The sequence below is a fragment of the Pelobates fuscus genome, chromosome 7 (genome assembly GCF_036172605.1).
Source record: "Pelobates fuscus isolate aPelFus1 chromosome 7, aPelFus1.pri, whole genome shotgun sequence".
Lineage (NCBI taxonomy): Eukaryota > Metazoa > Chordata > Amphibia > Anura > Pelobatidae > Pelobates > Pelobates fuscus.
In genome coordinates, this window is record NC_086323.1 from 164595539 (window position 1) to 164615781 (window position 20243).

At 36.9% G+C, this 20243-nt stretch overlaps 1 protein-coding gene across 3 annotated transcripts in view; it reads left to right on the forward strand.

The window, feature by feature from the left end:
• The window catches only part of ERC2 (ELKS/RAB6-interacting/CAST family member 2), a 1126181-nt gene that overhangs the window by 368778 nt on the left and 737160 nt on the right, over positions 1–20243 (forward strand). The gene's annotated exons all lie outside the window — the stretch shown is intronic.

A 20243-nucleotide genomic window follows, 5' to 3' on the forward strand; every position in this document is an offset into this window, starting at 1 on the left:
GCCCCCAAATACTCTTACCACTTGTTTATAAAAGGATACTATTATACTAATATCAATATCTTTTATTGTATATGACAATATATTTCTGTAAAAATGTATCATTTTTTTTTCGATTTACACACATGTTTTGCCAGCACTTATAAGTGACACCCTGTGAATTTGTTTAATAACACAAAATAAATAAACTTGAAACCACCTGAATTTTCCATGGGGTTTTTATCGCTTCAGGAAATTGTGTTTGAGACTTAACCGCAGTCATCTAATCTAAACACATTCCTGTCTGGCAAACCGTATTGGTTGATCATATCTTGTAAATTAACATATCACCTGCCACTGGGGTAGATGACCCACCCCTCTCAAACTTTCTGAACTTCAGACATTTCTTTAATGTATAAATGCATTTTGAACGTCTTTATAGCCATTCAGTTCAATTCTGAGTTCTTAATTTCATGTAATAAAATGTTTACAGTTGGCCTTTTAGGTAAACAGAGACTTTCGGTCTAAGAATGTTTTTTTTTTTTTTTTATATAATAAGAACCAAAATAATATATTAATATAATTAATGTTGATAAATAGGACCCCTGCCCAGCATCCTTTTACTGCTCCAAAATTGTCTCTAGGGCACAGCATCCCTTGCTGCTGAAAGTGACTGTGTGGATGGGAGCATTGCTAGGGTCCAGAAACAAAAATCAAAAGCAAAACTTGATGACTTTCCTACACTAACAGGGAGGTGGGGATATGTACCAGCATGCTGCTGTTGCTGAATAAGACTTCAATGAAAGCACATGCTGTACATTTAGATATTCAATGTGTGCTACCTAAATAAAAGATGGGTGTGTAGCACAATTCCGTACCTTAATATCCCTTTTCAAAAGTCACCTGTGCGGCATTATCCCCAAACCCTTAGTAACCTTGCACAGAACTATTGAAGTCTATCCTACACAATATACCTTGTGCGGATGAGGCTCTTGCAGGGTGGGCCACCCCCTTCGTTCCTCCAAGGCCAGACCTCTCACCCGCTGTGAGGTGCAAACCCCCCGTGACCCCGCAGTGACTGCTATCCCTCCGCCGCACGGCTGCTTATGTAAACGCATGCTGCCGAGGCGGACGGAGTGGAGGCACCCCATAATCGGGACCGACGGACTGGTTTTCCTCTGACCCCCCTCAAGGAGGAACAGTGGGTGGGCGACCCCTCCACTCAGCTCCACTCAGACCTCAGATCAGACAAGGCGACCCGCTGAATTTAAGCAATGTACCTTCTATATAGGTATATCTATATAGAGTCGACCAAAACATTATTGCTTTATCCTGCCCCTCTCTCTGTGTTGGATGGAGATCAGTATCTTCACCCTTTTCTGCTCAATGACACATATTAAGTGTTTGGACCAGATATGTTCATTTATATTAACTACTTTTTATTGTGTTACATGTTATTTAATGGTACCAAAAGTCGACTGCTGCATTATAGTTAGCAAGGGGTAAGACAAAAACAATACTTACACAGTATCTTGAAAAACATTGATATACATTTGTACCCCTGTGTATTGCAAATCCTTATATCATAATGTGACAATAAATCTCTATAACAGAGCCCTAACATGCAAATAGACAATAGCTCAAGAACTAGGTTATCAAAATATATTCTCCTTTTCCTCCTCTTTTGTTTGGATTTCAGCTATGGGTAAGTAAACCAATGGATGTTATCACTATTTTAAGTGCACGCTTTAAAAATGGCTAAATGATTATTTCAAGGCTGATAGCATGACACATGTTTTCATTTGCACTGTACACAGTGTGTATGCAAATCATTGATAATTACTTTGTGCATTGTTCTCCAACTTTCCTGTCTAGAAAAATTCAATTTGCTGCATAAGAGCTATCAACATATTTGAGATGATTGCTTTACTCTCACCCGTCTTTTTCTGAGTGAGACTATGTGTTCAACTGCTACCTTGTAAACAATCTAAATTTAATGCATTTTGTATTTTTTTTTATAAAAAACAATTTATTAGATGCATTATTCAAATCATGTTGCTGTTAATGTTTTATTAAGTGATACAAATGTACCAAACATATATAGTGAAATGCATCTATTTTAATTGGACATGTTTTCTACCTTCCCAAGATGAGATATAAATAATTTTTAAAACTTAAAATATTTTGTCACAGTTTTTGCTTTTTTTGGTAAATACAGCATATGAAGTTAATAAAACTAATAGGTTGGTGTAGTGCATGGGTTGTACTTAGGAATTATGTGCAATGAAAAAAGAGAAACTACAGGAACCGATAGCGTAGTATGTTTACATATGCTGATAGGTAATAAGGACAGTAAGATGCGCACTTGCAATTTTTAGGAGCTTAAATTCAACTCCGACTTAAGTGTCTGGGCAGAATAATTCCCACCTAGGAATATAGTGTAGTAATTGTTCTGCAAAAAATCCTTGTTGTAATGAATATTCTCATAAGCATATAAAAGGAAAACCAAATAAAATAATATAGTGCAGTATTTTAAGTAAATTTCAAATGTAAGTAGATAAATAGATATACACTCACATGTTGAGGACCCCCAATAATGGCTCGCTGGGTATGGCGCGGAGTGGTATGACCCCCACTCTGGCATATGAAGATGATGCAGATCATCTCTGTGTATATAAAAAAAGAGGAATAAAATAGAAATAGAGCACACCAGAAAAATGGGAGTTGAAAAACAAATTAAAAACTTTACATGGAACATAAAATACGCTTTGCTCAATGATAATTTTAATCTAGACCCACCAACGATCTGGAGATCAGGAGGCAAGCAGCAGTTGGGTAAAAAAGAACTGTATTAATAAAAACAATAACATAACACTGTAAAACTTTTAAGAATAACACAAATGAACACAATTGGCTTCATCAAAAGTGTTTTTCCCCCCTCTGAAAAAACACTTTTGACAAAGCCAATTGCTGGTGAAATGCGTAAAGTTAAATATTAATTTATGTTGTTGTTCTTCTATTTTAATTATTATTTAATTCTCTTTTATTAGTATTTTAAGTACTTTTTTTAATATGGACCTGCTTGCCTCCTGATTTCCATACCATTGCTGGGTGTAGATACCACCTATACCTTTAGGATTGAGCAAACTGTATTTTAGTTAATTTAGTAAGTATTTAAGTACGTTTTTAATTTGTTTTTACACTCCAAGTTTTACGGTGTGCACTATTTCCATGTTATTTCTCTTTAGTATTTACACCGAGAAGATCTGTATTACCTTCATGTCCTAGAGTGGGGATCACACCACTCCACGCCATACCATAACAACATCTACGTTCATCTTTAGCATTCAACTTGTGCTGCCTAAACATACATGGAATGTGCAAACTTCATGGTGTTATTCTCTCTGAGTATGTAGAACATTTGGTAGTTAGTACTCTATAACTCATTGTGGGAATGTAGTAGACTTGTCAGATGGACAGCAATATATTTATTTGGCCATTTATTGAATTCAGTGGCTGTTAAAAAAAAAAAAAAAAAAAAAAAAGCAGTTTATAAATGTATTGTATTCACCTTACTGCCCTTTAAATGGCATAATCAACTTATTCACTTAGTGGAAAAAAAATCTATGTCTTAAGAAAATTTGTGAATGAATTTAGTTATTTGTCCTGTTTACCTCTAAATAAAAATCAGTCAGGAACTGCAAACCTTTGGATCAAGAGCACAAAGAAATTAAATAACTGAATTGCACCCTTGATTGCCTTGCTAAATGTGTTCCGTGGTCATTGCTTAACCCTTTCAGCTACAGAGACGTGTATTGCTGTATACACCTGTCTGGCATGAAACATGTTAAGGAAATGATCCAACGCTCCACTGAATGCCTGGTCCCAATTTACACCAGTCTTCTTTATTTTTATTCTTATTATTATTATGAATGCTTATATTTACCAACATTTTTCATATATTTTTTAAAAAAAAACTGTTTTGGCTTGTTTAGAAAAAAAAAGGTTTTTATGCTATGCCACCTATGACATTTTGTTTGGATGTAACCTCTCCCACTATTATTGGCTTTGTTATGAATTTGTATGTATGTGAAAACCAAAATAAATATCTCCAGTATGCGGAAGTCACCCTGGAAGGCCAATTTTTATGGGGTGAAAAATGTGGAAAAAACTAGAGTGGAGAGATTACCGGGAGCATTACTTGGTTTCCATAGTGATTACTAGAAATTGCGTTTTACATATAACCCCTAAGGTTCCTTCTCCTGAAAAAAGCAAAAAGCTTTCTATTAATAGTTTTAAACAGTAATGCAAATAGATTCCATGTTGTTATTTCATCGAGACAAGCTATTTGAACTTTAAATGGAATAGTATTAACTTGTAGTATTGGCAGTGTTTCTGTTTGTAAGTGTCCATCACTGAATTAAATCATCATTGAACTACACCACATGTTTCAAGCTCTCAGTGATGATAAAAAATGCTCACCTTTAGAAACTGATAGTTAGTACTCTAGAACTCTAGAATACATTTTTACACCTTTGAGGGTTCTATATAAACAGTATTTATGGGACAAAGTTCATAGTGGAACAATGATCACGTTGGTTTCCATGATGACAGTGTTACACACTTTTCACAAAAATGTTGTCTAGATGGTTTTCCATCTTTGGAAAATGCATTTCATGGTGAGTTTTTAAGTAAGAGGAATTATTATATTTATTTAGTTTATTATATTGTTAGATTACTATTCATTATATAGGTTAGCCACCATATAAGGTGTAGTGGTGGCTGACTGATTTTAAAGAGATTTTTTAGTTGTATTTATTTAGCATTAGTTTATTATACTTGGGTGGTTTGTTATCCACATTAGTAACTACTTCTAATTATTGCTCTCCTAAATTCATTTACTTCAGTGGTTCTTAAACCCTTGGTCGGGAGCCAAAAGTGAGTCTCCATGCTTTTTCAGTTGGTTACCAATGGTTGGAACAGTCTTATGCTGCCTTAACTGTAGGTGTTCCAAGCAAAGAAAAGTATAATGCTTTAGAATATTATGTCCTCGCTTGATTGATGAATATATCCCGTGATGAAAATAAACCGTTTCTAGTGAAGTCCACTGAGAAATGAAAAGAAAAATACACTAATCAACAAAGCACAACTAGAACTGTCTTTATAAAGTGTTAAAATTCCCATAAAATGTCTGACGTTTTTTAGGACTGTTTTTATAATTAGTACTTTAGTTCCGTGCAAGATGCTAGTCTGATAACGGGGACACTCTAAATGCCAAAACCACTACCATTTACTATAGTAGCTATAATGCAAGCAGCCCTTGGGGCCATTTCCCCATCTGTCATACCATTTTCGAGTGGCTTTCCTGGCACCCAAAGCTCAGTTTCTCGTTCCTCAGTTCTCAACACCTTGATCGGGGGGAAAACATTTTGGTTCTTAGTGGTTTTAACATAAATGTAATATGCATCAGTTCCCAGAATTTAATATTTGTCAGGTTCTAAACAGTTTCTCAAAACTGGCTGATTCCTTTCGCAACCATGCATTGGAGCCCTGTATGATCCCGCTGTAGTGGTTCTGGTGTGTAAAGTATCGCCTACATAATATACCTGTAGTCATTTTGTGGCGAAGCTCACTTTAATGTTGAATTTGTCCACAGTTGATTTCTCTCCACTATTCTCTAAATATGGTTGGCGACATTAGCCTAAGACAGAAAAAGCAGTCTGTTTAGCATTAATTTTTAGTTTTCCCATGAGAAACAAACATTTATTGTCTTCCACTTATTCCTGCAGTTGCTTAATATTTGGAATCTGTCATTGGAAAGTGTGTCTGATGTCTGCCATGTTATATATATTATGTAAACGACAAATTCTGTGCGGACATATTATGGTTTTATAAGGCGGTTATTACTGTGGCTATTGTAATGCTGTAATTATATTGTAGTACTGTTGTAAACCAAGAACATTCTTGAGAACAGATTTGCAGCCTACAGCCTGTGTGGGTTTATTATTTTGGGAATTCACCAAAACACTAATTTGAAAACAAAAAGATGTTTTACGAGGCCAAATAATAGAAAGCATGGTTCTAGTACTTTTTTTTTTTTTTTTTACCTGACACCACACTATGGTTTACACTCTACCTTTTGTTGATAATTTTAAAATAATTTATTTTTGTATAATTAAAATCATTCAGCATAATTAAAGCGGACATCCTGTTGGCACATCTATTCGCCACAAGTCAAGAGTTAAAGCAAGCATTTCCTCTTTGCAACACAATATAGGGGATTGATGTGTTCAACTGGGGGGTTCCTAGGATCTAATTGGCTGCAGATATCACATACTGTCAGCTTTTTGTGTATCTATAGGTTTGTTTATGTGTGTGTATATATATATATATATATATATATATATACAATTTTTATTTCTATGGACACAGATAGTTTTAAATGTCTCTAACAACTGTATCCTCTTTAACCTTTATGGCATGTGGCTATCTATCTATCTATCTATCTAATATATAAAAGTGTTCTACTAATTATTTCTATACATTAAAATCGCTGCAATCTCGTTGTTGCATCACCTCATTCATTATTTTGTACCACCTCAATTCCAATTCATTAATAGAACGCAGCAAGTGCATTATGAAGCATCTATGGCATCTAATTAACTTACTTTTAATTGCCACAATGGTTTCCTGATGTTACTGCTTTGATGTATATCAGGTGGGAAGTGCACGCAATGCAATATGTTGTTTACCTGCGAATAATTAATAACCTCTCACTTCTTCTGTATGTATTTACTAATGAACCGTTCCATTAGCTTTGAACTATAGCATTAAATAACAGGATAAGTTTCTTCGCTGTTGTAAATTTTTTTAAGGAGTAAATACAATTTTCGCTTTTGATCCCTAACATTGTATTTAAAGTTTCATCAAAGGTGTGTTTATGTGTTGAATGCATTCTTGGGCTGATTAAACACCTCTTATGATTGCAAACTTACAATGAGATGGATAAGCTTATTTACCAAATCTATATACAGAACCCTCTTGAGACTGTAAACTAAGTATGTTGTAGAAAAAAAATGCAGACCTACCCTAAAGTCACAATTTTTCATATTTATCTTACATGCGTTGTAAAAATACTCTAATCACAAGCATACTCTCAATGTTTTCAACCCAGATAAACCATGTTAACAAATTAAGGATGCTTATGTTCAGAGCTATTATGGTAAATTTTACTCTTAAGTTGGCCATATAAATGAATTCTAATTGCGTGAAATTAAACATCCAGTTTTTCATTTGATATCTTCCTTGCCTCATTAACGCTAGAAATGTCTGGCAGCTTACTTGTAACAGATCATAGAAAATGTATACACGTAGCACCCTCTTTTGCTTGTATATTTCTAATTTACTATGAGAACCATAATATTGGGTGAAACAAATGCCTCCATCCACATGATCTCTAATTGATCTCTTATTAGGAAAATTATTATACTGATTCATAGAGTTTTACCCACGTTGGTTACTACTAAAATAGTATAAAGACATGAAAAGAAAAAAAAAAGGATCTGGGATATATAACCACGTTATGAAACGGACTAAAAATTAGGATTTATGTTTATATCATCGGAAATACAAACGTGTAGGATCAAAGTAGTTGTGCACGGAAAAAAGAAGACAGTACATCGTAAAATCTATTGATTTTAATAAACTACAAAATGATGGAACGGAAACAGCCCACTTTTTAGGAGAGCACCTAGTCTACGATGCTCCAGTGGCTGCGTGTAAATACAAATGCTGTTTTTAATGTTCCAAACTTTCGTGAGACTCTTGATGGTGAATCTTCCTATAATACTGGTGATGTTTCACTATACCTAGAAGTGACCTGAAATGGACTGGGAAGGATGGTCTGATGCTACATTTAGTTATTTCATTGGAGTACATCTATTTGTCATAATCTGCCCAAGGAGCAGCCTGTATTGCTTTGGGAAATCAAAGCGTTTAGACACACTACTCTAGTATGATTTTCTCATTTTACATCCGTAACAAAACTACGTTATCAAGTGTGTTGCTTTGAATATCTCTGGGAAACAAGCACCAGCCTATTCATATGACATATGGAGGAGCTCAGCACTCTACTCTTTCAAAATATGAGAGGGTCCCGTAATTTTATATTATTGAAATCGCAATTTGGGTACACTGTAAACTTTAATCAGTGAGGGTTCTTATTAGTTTTTGGGAAATTAGGTATCTGCTAGAAAATTAGCACCATAGTTACATAGTTACATAGCTGAAAAGAGACTTGCGTCCATCAAGTTCAGCCTTCCTCACATATGTTTTTTGCTGTTGATCCAAAAAAAAGGCAAAAAAAAACCAGTTTGAAGCACTTCCAATTTTGCAACAAGCTTGGAAAAAAATTTCCTTCTTGACCCCAGAATAGCAGTCAGATTTATCCTTGGATCAAGCAGTTATTACCCTACATTGAAAGATTATATCCTTGAATATTTTGTTTTTGCAAGTATGCATCTAGTAGCTGTTTGAACATCTGTATGGACTCTGATAAAACCACCTCTTCAGGCAGAGAATTCCACATCCTGATTGTTCTTACAGTAAAAAAAACCCTTTACTTTGCCTTAGACGAAATCTTCTTTCTTCTAGTCTAAACGCATGACCTCGCGTCCTATGTAAAGTCCGGTTTGTGAATAGATTTCCACACAATGGTTTGTATTGGCCTCGAATATATTTGTATAATGTTATCATATCCCCTCTCAGGCGACGTTTTTCTAAACTAAATAGGTTTAAATTTGTTAACCTTTCTTCATAGCTGATATGTTCCATTCCTTTTATTAATTTTGTAGCCCGCCTCTGCACTTTTTCTAGTGCCATAATATCCTTCTTTAGAACAGGTGCCCAAAATTGCACAGCATATTCAAAATGATATTCTCGTCCCGAGATTGAATGCCCTTTTTCATGCATGACAATACCCTACTGGCCTTGGCCACTGCTGATTGACATTGCACATTGTTGCATAGTTTGTTGTCTATAACAATTCCCAAGTCCTTTTCGTGTGTTGTTATCCATTCCATTAAGGGTATATGTTGCTTGTGTATTCTTTATGCCGAAGTGCATAACTTTGCATTTTTCAACATTAAATTTAATCTGCCATTTGAGTGCCCAGTCCTCCAGTCTATCTAAATCCCTCTGCAGCAAAGTAATATCTTGCTCACATTGTATTATTTTACAAAGTTTTGTGTCATCTGCAAACACTGAAACATGACTTTCAATGCTGTCTTCAAGATCATTTATAAACATGTTAAATAGAAGGGGTCCCAGAACAGACCCCTGAGGGACACCACTTGCCACCTCTGTCCAGCTTGAAAATTTACCATTAACGACAACTCTTTGTACTCTGTTTTTAAGCCAATGTTCTACCCAAGAACAAGCACCAGAAATGTTTGTTCATTAAACACCAATTCTTCTGAATTGCCATTTGAATTAATTTCTACAGGATTCCAATATACATCATAGTGCTTTTATTTAGGGTTTATATTCATTTTTCTGTGTCATATGTAAAGTTAACATTGTTACATTTGTGGTTGGGCTGCAATTAATGATAGATGGATGGAAGTACTGATATGGATATAGTAATATATATAAAGGCTGGAAGAGGTCCTATGTAAAGTACAAAAAAAAAGGAGTGGATTGAGATAAAAAGAACACCAATGTATAGTGTTCTTGTTGAAAGTAGATAATAATTAAGAGGAAAGTAATAAAAGACATATAATTCTGAGCGAATGGAAAGCATGATGGTTGGTAACTAGACCGAAAATTACCATATAAGAGAAGCAGGCCCTAAGTTCTAGAACCTGCTTTATCCCCATCAGGTATCTTTCGATTCTGGTCTCAAACTCTATTTTTTATATTTCTCTTGGAGATTAACTCACTTTTTCTCAGCTTCTAAGAAGAGTTCCGCCTATTTTGTTTTCCAAGTTTCCCCGAACCTAAAGTGTTTATCCTTCATTCCGTATTTGCACCCTACTGAACACCCCCTGGCTCGTTAACTACAAAGTAACCACAAACTTAAGTGCTCTCCCTAGGTGGCCACCATTCGTGAACCTGAATAACACGTGCTCTGGAAAATGGGGGCCATCTTGTCTCCCAAACATGGGCAACGGTACTTGGTCGTTGAATGTCTGGAACTCAAAGATAGATACTTCAACTCGTGAACCTCTGTGACTTTGTACAGAAGCCTGCTTCCGTTCCTGACAAGACAGGAGAGCGCTGTTTGGTGGAAATGTTTACATGAACTAGGCAAACATTCGCTACCTATGAGCCAGGGGAAACATTTGTTTATTTTCGTATGGGAACTCCCAAAAGGTGACCGACCAAAGCACCAAACACCCTGGAACTGTTTTGGGCATGGGACCACATCAAAACTTTACCCCAGTGGGGATTCGGCTAGAATCCATGGATCTGAGCACTATTTGGACAATGTGGCTGCTTACTTCCAGACTGTCTGGGCATATAATACTTGTGGGGGTTCATATTCTGTGTATTTTGGAGTGTTTTTTTTTGTAATATTTTGTACCTCAAGGGCCTGGGAGATAGTTTAGACTAAATCAAACGTACTTATCTCCCAGACACAGAGTCGCCTGGGCGGGCTTACCATTGTGATGAATAGAGACCCCACGCTTGGGGGTCTGTGTATATAAACAGACCACTTGGCCCTAATAAAACCGGTTCTTCTTGTACCCTTCATCATGTCTCGGCTGATGTTTGGGTATACCAGAGTTATAATGACTGCTTTACTTCGGTACCTGGGAGACTCTCCAACGGATACACTCAGTTGGAGTATAGGGGATCCATTATACTCTCTCTCTCCCTCTCTCTCCCTTTATGGAAAAGCATACATAGTCTTGTGAACTCCAGCAAGGCTAAGCTTTTCAGTTAGGGTTGTCAACAGTGTATATAGTTCCTCTCGGTGCCTCATGTCATTTTGGAATCCAAAGAGTTAGTACAGTATGGTTTACACACAGTCATCCCGTATGATGAATCCTGATTAAAGGATGGAGTGAAAAGCTTTTCCCATTCTTTATGCTAAATTGCTAAACATAGTGACACCCGAAGATTATTTAGTGAGTTATTACTGCTAATTCTACCATGTAAATGGGTTTTTGAATGGATAAGACATCTTCCTCTGTTTGGATCCGGTAGGTTACTTGATAAATACTCTAGGGATGTTAAGGCTGTATATGCCATTATGTACTATCTCTGTCCTCCTACACACAGGAGGGAGGTAGGATAACAAATGAATGCAGTGTATATATCTAGTGATAAGAGCCTACACACATTAATTTGTTAAAAGGGTGTGGGTTTCACATTCTCCAAAATCACTCAGTAGCAGGGGGTTATTATCCATTTCATCCTTTAATGGTGCAAAATGAGATACAACAAAAGCCATAATGGATGGATATACATAATGTGAACCATTCTAGGAAAAAATGCTGTTGAAGAGTTTTGGAAACATCATGATTAATTATAATACTGAAGGTCTTCTTTTTGCTTCATAATTAAGTATATTTGATAAAGCCTGATTATTTTTTTTTTGATTAGTGTTAGTACTAGCTGATACAGAATTTTTTACCTGCAATTTTATTAAAGTGAAGTTTGGTTTTAAAATGGCACATCATGTTTTGTGTTTTTCCTCTGTATATACACACAAGGAGAGTTCCCCTATAGAAGTTTTGAGAGTGTTGGTTTTACCCTTTGAAGGGAGATACGCCTTCTACTTTTTTTTTTTGTATCTTGTAAATGCAATCATGCACAAATCCAAACCAGCTGTTCTAGAAGTACTGTCCTCTGCCTCTTTGTTTTGTATTTTGTTGTGCATATTTAGTGTTTTTTGTTGTATATTCCCTTTCCATGCCACTGCTCAATCAGCAAAGATAAAGTTTGAGATTTCATATTGTGTTATGAAACATGCCTTTTTGTGGGCGATAAAATGCTTTTCCATTTTATCAGTGTATTAAAAGTTGTCTGAAAATAGTTTTTAATGCATTCTGTAGTTTTTTGCATCTCCATGATTATGTCCCATTAGGACTTCAATTTAATTTTAATTTCAATCTGCATTTCAAATGATCATGATCTGTTAGAATTTTTTTTAAAACTATTTATCTCTATGAGTCTCCACAGGTCTAAGTCATCATTATGGGAATTCGTAGATAAATCAGTTGAAAAGGTTTTCTAACAGTTTCCTAACAGTTAGTTAATTCATATATTTTAAATCACTTTTCTCCTTGACCTTTCTGCGGCTTTTGACACTGTTGATCATCAACAGCTTCTTCTCATCCTCTGCAATATCTCTCTACAAGATATTGCTCTCTCTTGGTGCTCCTCCTACCTCTCCCAGCGCTCTTTCAGAGTTTCTTTCTCTAGCTCTGCTTCTTCTCCCCAAATCCTCTCTGTTGGTGTCCCCCAAGGTTCAGTCCTTGGTCTCCTACTGTTCTCCATCTATACTGCCTTCCTTGGTAATCGCATTATCTCCAATATCATTTCTATGCGGATGACATGCAAATCTATCTGTCCTCTCCTGATCTCTCCTTGTCCCTCTTGACTAGTGTCCTGATTGCCTCTCTGCTATTTCTAACTGTATGGCTGCCCACTTTCTTAAGCTCAACTTGTCCAAAACAGAACTTCCTGTCTTTCTTCCCTCAAGTGTTGCTACTCCTGTGTCTGTCTCTCTCCAAGTCAACGGTACTATCATCAGCTCCACCACACAAGATTGCTGCCTAGGTGTTCTCTTTGACTCCGACCTCTCTTTCACGCCTCTTGTTCAGTCTATCGCCAAATCCTGTCGTTTCCAGCTCAAAAACATTGCGCGCATCCGACCAAACTTAATGCCAGATGCAACTAAGGTTCAGGTCCTTTCCACTGTCCTTTCTCACCTTCACTACTGTAATCTGCTTCTTAGTGGTCTTACGTGCTCCCAATTTGTGCCGTTACAGTCCATAATCAATGCAGCGGCAAGGCTCATCTTCCTGTCTGCCCACATCTCCCATGCCTCACCCTTCTGTCAGTTCCTACATTGGCTTCTGGTAAGATATAGGGCTCAATTTAAGATTCTGATTCTTGCTTTCAAATCTCTACGTAATGCTGCTCCCACCTATATATCCTCCCTAATACCCAAGTATGTCCCGTCTAGGCCCTTACACTCTGCTGAAGACTTACGTCTATCTTCTGTCCGTACTCCCACCTCTGATGCTCGCCTTCAAGACTTCTCGAGGACTGCACCGTTCCTGTGGAACTCACTTCCCTCCTCCGTTAGATGTTCACCCAATCTCCACTCCTTTAAAAATCATTAAAAACCCACTTCTTCATAAAAGTGTATCAATTAAATTGTTAATAGCTCCCGACTGATTCCTCTCTTGCAACTGTCATTAGTCTAATACTATCCTTACCTTTTTTGTCACTTTATCCCACTCCCTCTAGCATGTAAGCTCATTAAGCAGGGCCCTCAATCCCTCTGTTCCTGTGTGTCCAACTTGACTGGTTACAACTACATATTTGTTCATCCACCCATTGTAAAGCGCTGTGGAATTTGTTGGCCCTATATAAATAACAACATGATAATTTGAAGGATTACTAAGAGATAATATTCAGGAATTCATTGGGAAGATGAAACTTCGGTCATATCAAACTAACCTAATAACCTTCTACGAAGAAGAATAGATGTAGATCAGTGTGTTGCAGTGGATATGATCTACTTAGATTTCATCAATTTATTTGATATGATCCCTCACAATAGGTTAGTGCACAAGCCAAAAGGAATTGTTCTAGATGAAAATTCTAGTTCTTGGGTAGAACATTGGCTTAAAGATGGAGTACAGAGATATGTCATTATTAGTAAATTTTCAAGCTGGACAAAAGTGGTAAGTGATGTCCCTCAGGGTTCTGTTCTGGGATCGTTACGATCATTTATATGTATAAATGATCTTAAAATAGGCAATGGAAGTCATTTTTCAGTGTTTGCAGATGACACAAAAATCTATAAAGTAATCAAATGTGAGCAGGATATTGCTTTGCTGCAGAAGGATTTAGATAGATTTGGGGACTGGGCATTAAAATGGCAGATTACATTTAATGTAGATAAATGCAAAGTTATACACTTCGGGGTAAAGAATGTACAAGCAGCTTACACCCTTAATGGTAGTGAATTAGGGATTTGGGAATTGTTATAGACAACAAACTGGCAACAATGTGCAATGTCAATCGGCATTTGCTAAGGCTGGAAAGCATTGTCATGTATAAAAAAGGATGAAACTATAATTGTGTCTCTTTATAAATCACTGGTAAGTGGACAACTTGAATATGCTGTGCAATTTTGGACATCTGTTCTAAAGAAGGATATTATGGCACTAGAAAAAGTTCTGAGGCAGGCTACAAAAATTCATAAAAGAAATTGAATATTTTAGTTATGAAGAAAGGTTAACAAATTGAAATCTGTTTAGTTTTCAAAAACAGTGCCTCATAAGGGATATGCTAGCATTATACAAATATATCTGGGGCCAATACAAACCATTGTCTAGAAAACTATTCATAAACAGGACTATACATAGGTCACAAGGTCACGCATTTAGAGTGGAAGAAAGTGGATTTAGTCTAAGGCAAAGGATACGGTTTTTTACAGTAAGAATAACAAGGGTGTGTTGTTCTTTTCCCGAAGAGGTGGTTTTATCAGTCTATACCAGGAGTTCCTAACCAAGTCCTCAAGTACCCCCTACCAGTCCGGGATTTATGTATTACCCTGTTGTGTCTAAAGTGTTTATTTAAAAAAAAAAAAAAAAAAACACCTTAGACACAACAGGGTAATGCCTAAATCCAAAGGCACATACGATTTTGATTTTGATCTTATGTGCCTTTGAAACCCCCATTGAATATGTATTGTAAGGGAGAGCCCTTTTCATGGAAAGATGAAAGTAAAACTTTCCTTGAGGCAATCTGGCACTTTAAAGACAGACTTATGTGAGCGTATATAAGAACGCCCTTAGTGGCGCAAGCGGTATTTGATTCAGAATGGTGAACGAGCAGTTATCCTAAGCACCGGCTCCCACCTCTTGCGTTCTTCCAGCACAAGCACTTTGTTCTTCGGCAAGGAGACTTAGCTAGGACCTGTATGGTCAGGAGGACGGGACAGTAAAGCTTTCACTAACTCTTATATACCCACGCTTGATTTGTGGTTACATGGAAACAAGTACCACCATATGTAAATGTAAGGGTTCCTTTTGTGGGAGACGGTGTTTTTATTTTGACAATAAATACAGTGTTACGCTATGTGGATCTTTTTTTGTATCCTTTTAAGGTACTACTATCACTGTGGTATACAGTGTAGCCTAAGACTGTGGATCCTATCTGTGTGGCAAGATTAACCTTCTGTGTTACTACCCAAGGATCTTGGATATTACAGTATTTATACCGTTTTTGAAATAGTACATGCTGGAATATATATGCTGCGGATCGTTTCTAAGGTTTTTTATTACCAACTGCAATAGTGCATATACAGTTGTTTCTTTTTCATAGAATACATGTGTATTACCAGTATACAATTTAGGGCTTTTCCAGTAAAGCACTGATATTTTCTATTGTGATTTTTTTAAGGAAGTTTCAAGTGTGTCTAGCTGCTTTTTAAAATTTTGTATATTATTTTTATTCTTTATTCCTATTTTTTATTGCCCTCTCTTGTTTCCCATTTATCAAAATTATTTTAAACCAAGGCTTAAGTGAAAATACTATGACAATATTCCCAAATATTCAAGACCAACTTGAGGAGAACACTACAAATTTACCGTATTTTTCGCTCCATAAGACGCACCACACCATAAGACGCACCTAGTTTTTAGAGGAGGAAACCCAGAAAAAAAATATTCTGAACAAACTGTCCCATAGTGTTTCTTACTATGAGACAGTTTGTTCAGAATATTTTTTTTCTCCCCTGCCCATAGTGTTCCTTACCACCCACTCCCCTCCCCTCCCGTCCCCCATAGTGATCTTTAAACCCCCCTCCCCTGTCCCATAGTGATTTTTAACCCCCCTTCCTCCTTCCCTTGTGATTTTTAACCCCCTTCTCCCCTTGTCCAATAGTGTTCTCATCTCATAGTGTTCCCCCTCCCCTCATCCCATAGTGTTCCCCCTCCCCATATCCCATAGTGTTCCCCCCTCCCCTCATCCCATAGTGTTCTCCCCCCCCTTGTCCCATAGTGTCCCCCCTCCCCTCATCCCATAGTGTTCTTCCCCCCTTGTCCCATAGTGCACTTTCCCTCCCATAGTGTCCCCCCTCCCCTCATCCCATAGTGTTCCCCCTCTCCCCTTGTCCCATAGTGCACTTTCCCTCCAATAGTGTCCCCCCTCCCCTTGTCCCATAGTGTCCCTCCCCTTCCCTTGTCCCATAGTGTCCCCCCCTTCCCTTGTCCCATAGTGTCCCCCCTCCCCTCCCTTGTCCCATAGTGTCCACCCCTCCCCTTGTCCCATAGTGTCCACCCCCTCCCCTTGTCCCATAGTGTCTCCCCCCTCCCCTCCCCTTCCCTTGTCCCATAGTGTCCCCCCCTCCCCTCCCCTTCCCTTGTCCCATAGTGTCCCCCCTCCCCTCCCCTTCCCTTGTCCCATAGTGTCCCCCCCTCCCCTCCCCTTCCCTTGTCCCATAGTGTCCCATAATTACTTACCTGTTTTGTAGCGTGGGCCGGCTTAACAGCTCGCACAGTGGTACAGTAACGTCAATTTCAGGTTCCGGTTTCCGGAAGGACTGAAAGGAAGTGTGCACACTGAGTGCGCACTTCCTTTCAGTCCCGCCAGAAACCGGAACCTGAAATTGAAGTTCCTGAACCGCGGAGCGTGCTGTGCTGCCCCCACGCTACAAGACAGGTAAGTCAAGCTTTACATTCGCTCCATAAGACGCACAGACATTTCCCCTCACTTTTGAGGGGAAAAAAGTGCGTCTTATGGAGCGAAAAATAAGGTAGATACCTTTCTGCCAAAAAAATCATAGATGGGAATGTTTTATAAAAAAGTGAAAATCACAAAAGTTATTAATAAAGGAACGTGCCATCAGAGCTTCACACAAAATAAATTTCAATCAGGCGTACATTATTCATGAACAATAAATCTCCCTCTTGGATTGGGCATTGGGTGAGATGTTGAGTGAAATTTTGGGAAAAAACTTTAGTCAATATATATGTAAAAGTCCTTTAATTTTATTATTTGAGCTGAAGCTCCTGGTATTTTTCTACCTAGCAACAACACTGCCCTCAATCATACCAAATCACCCACACCCTTTACATAACAAAATAGTTCTTTCTCTCATAAATACACAAGAGTGACTGTGAAAAATATGCAAGTGGGAGCACACATTATCCTTATTTTATATTTTCTTCCATCTGTCTGCAGGTTACCCTACATCAGGTGTTGGCAATAAGTGGCACTTCAGATGTTGTGGACTACACCTCCCATAACGCTCTTAACCCCTTAAGGACGGAGGACGATTCAGGACCGTCATCGGCATTTTTGCGTTGCCGACCGGTGACGGTCCTGAACCGTCCTAACCGTCCAATGTACTTACCCGATCGCCGTCGTTCCCCCGGCGGCGATCGGCGGTGCTCCCGGTGTGGGGAGACTGCCTGCAGCCCAGACAGTCTCCCCATGGCGGTTTAGGACCCCTGTGACCATGTGATCGCCCAACAGGTCTCTGCCTGCAGGGGGACTGTCTGTGCTGACAGGCAGTCTCCCTGCCAGTGTAAAATCATAAAAAAAAATTAAAAGTGAAAGTTAATAAAAAAAATATTATTATATATGTGTATATATATGATATATAGACATATATTATACCTATATAATATATGTCTATATATAATATATATAATGTCATGCTAAGTGTATTTTTATATTAATATGTACATATATTAATATAAAAATACACTTATAATTAATTTACACGTATATATATAATATATATAATAACTATATATATTGTATATATATTATTATAAAATACGAATAATAAATAATTTAAATTAAATTAAAAAATAATAATAAAAATTAAAAAAAATTATATATCTATACGAAATTTTATTCTAACTGTATTTTGATATTAATATATATATATATTTATATCAAAATACACTTAGAATGAAATTGTATATATATATATCTATGTATATATAAATAAATAAAAAGAATGCAAACTATTCATATGTCCATATACAAAATTACATAAATAATTATATAAATATACACGTAGACTTCAAATATATAAATATGCATATATATATTTAAATTATACGTGCGTATTTATGTAATATTTTTACATAATTAAGTTATTTTATTGATTGCAATTTAAGGGACCTGCCTGCTAACCCAGGCCGAAAGTCCAGAGAATTTAATTTGCTATCACTGTATTTTACCCTGTAACGTTCTACGACACCCTAAAACCTGTACATGGGGGGTACTGTTTTACTCGGGAGACTTCGCTGAACACAAATATTAGTGATTCAAAACAGTAAAACATATCACAGCGATGATATTGTCAGTGAAAGTGACTTTTTTTTTGCATTTTTCACACACAAACAGCACTTTTACTGATGATATAATTGTTGTGATACATTTTCCAGTTTTGAAACACTAATATTTGTGTTCATCAAAGTCTCCTGAGTAGAACAGGACCTCCCCCCATGTACAGGTTTTATAGCGTTTTTGAAAGTTACAGGGTCAAATATATGGGTCAAATATTTTTACATTGAAAATGGCCAGGTTGGTTACGTTGCCTTTGAGAGTGTATGGTAGCCCAGGAATGAGAATTACCCCCATGATGGCATACCATTTGCAAAAGAAGACAACCCAAGGTATTGCAAATGGGGTATGTCCAGTCTTTTTTAGTAACCACTTAGTCACAAACACTGGCCAAAATTAGCGTTCAATACTTTTTTCACACACAAACAAATATGAACGCTAACTTTGGCCAGTGTTTGCGACTAAGTGGCTACTAAAAGAGTCTGGACATACCCCATATTGAATACCCTGGGTTGTCTACTTTTAAAAAAATATGTGCATGTGGGGTGTTATTTAGCAATTTATGACAGATAATAGTGTTACAATGTCACTATTGATACATTTTAAAAATGTATGTTTTGAAACCGCAATATCCTACTTGTACTTATAGCCCTATAACATGCAAAAAAATAGCAAAAAGCATGTAAACACTGGGTATTTTTGAACTCAGGACAACATTTTGAATCTATTTAGCAGTTTTTTTCATTCGCTTTTGTAGATGAGTAAAAGATTTTTCACATAAAATTAAAAAAAACTTGTATTTTTTTCAATTTCTCATCATATTTTTTCATTATTTTTTTTAAATTAAATTACATGAGATTATATAAATAATGGTATGTAAAGAAAGCCCCTTTTGTCGTGAAAAAAACAATTTATAATTTGTATGGGAACAGTAAATGAGAGAGCGGAAAATTACAGCTAAACACAAACACCACAAAAGTGTCAAAAAGATGCCTGGTCGCAAATGTTCAACATCGCAAAAAAAGTCCGGTCCTTAAGGGGTTAAAGTAATGCTGACAAGTCATCAGTGGAGTAGTTATAGTCCACAGTGTCTGGAGTGCCGAAGATTGCCTACTGTGATACACCTTGCTGTTGGAAAAAAAAAAAGCTTTTGGAGAAAGCCCAGGTTGGGATTATACTTTCCAAACCCCCCACACCCCCAAACCTAATGTATTAATGCAACACTTTACCATTGTTGCTACTTAACATGCCATATGATAAGGCAGGGGTAGGAAAGCTTTGTGGTGTGGAGTACATCTTCCATAATACTATTAGATCCATAATTACAGCAAAGAGTGCCGAATGTTCCCTACCTCAGTGATAGTGCGACTAATAAATTTATGAACACTGTGTATTTTCCAAAAATTATGGCATGGAGGGCTGATGCAGGCTTTTGTTTTTAACATATGTCTCTTAACACACAGTGAATGCAGAAGTAAACATACTGAATTTGTCAACATAAGGGATAATTGAACAAAGGCTTAAAAGGATATGTATTTATATGTATACATGTTTGAAGAGATTAAAGCATATTTATTTCTTAATATCCTTGGGGTTAGTTTATATTTTATCTTGTGTCATTGAAAAGTGGGTAAAAACAATCATTGCGTTTTTTCTTTATATAATGCAGGAGGGTTTGTACTTAAATTGACTCTGCCTCGGCAATAATGACCCTTAGT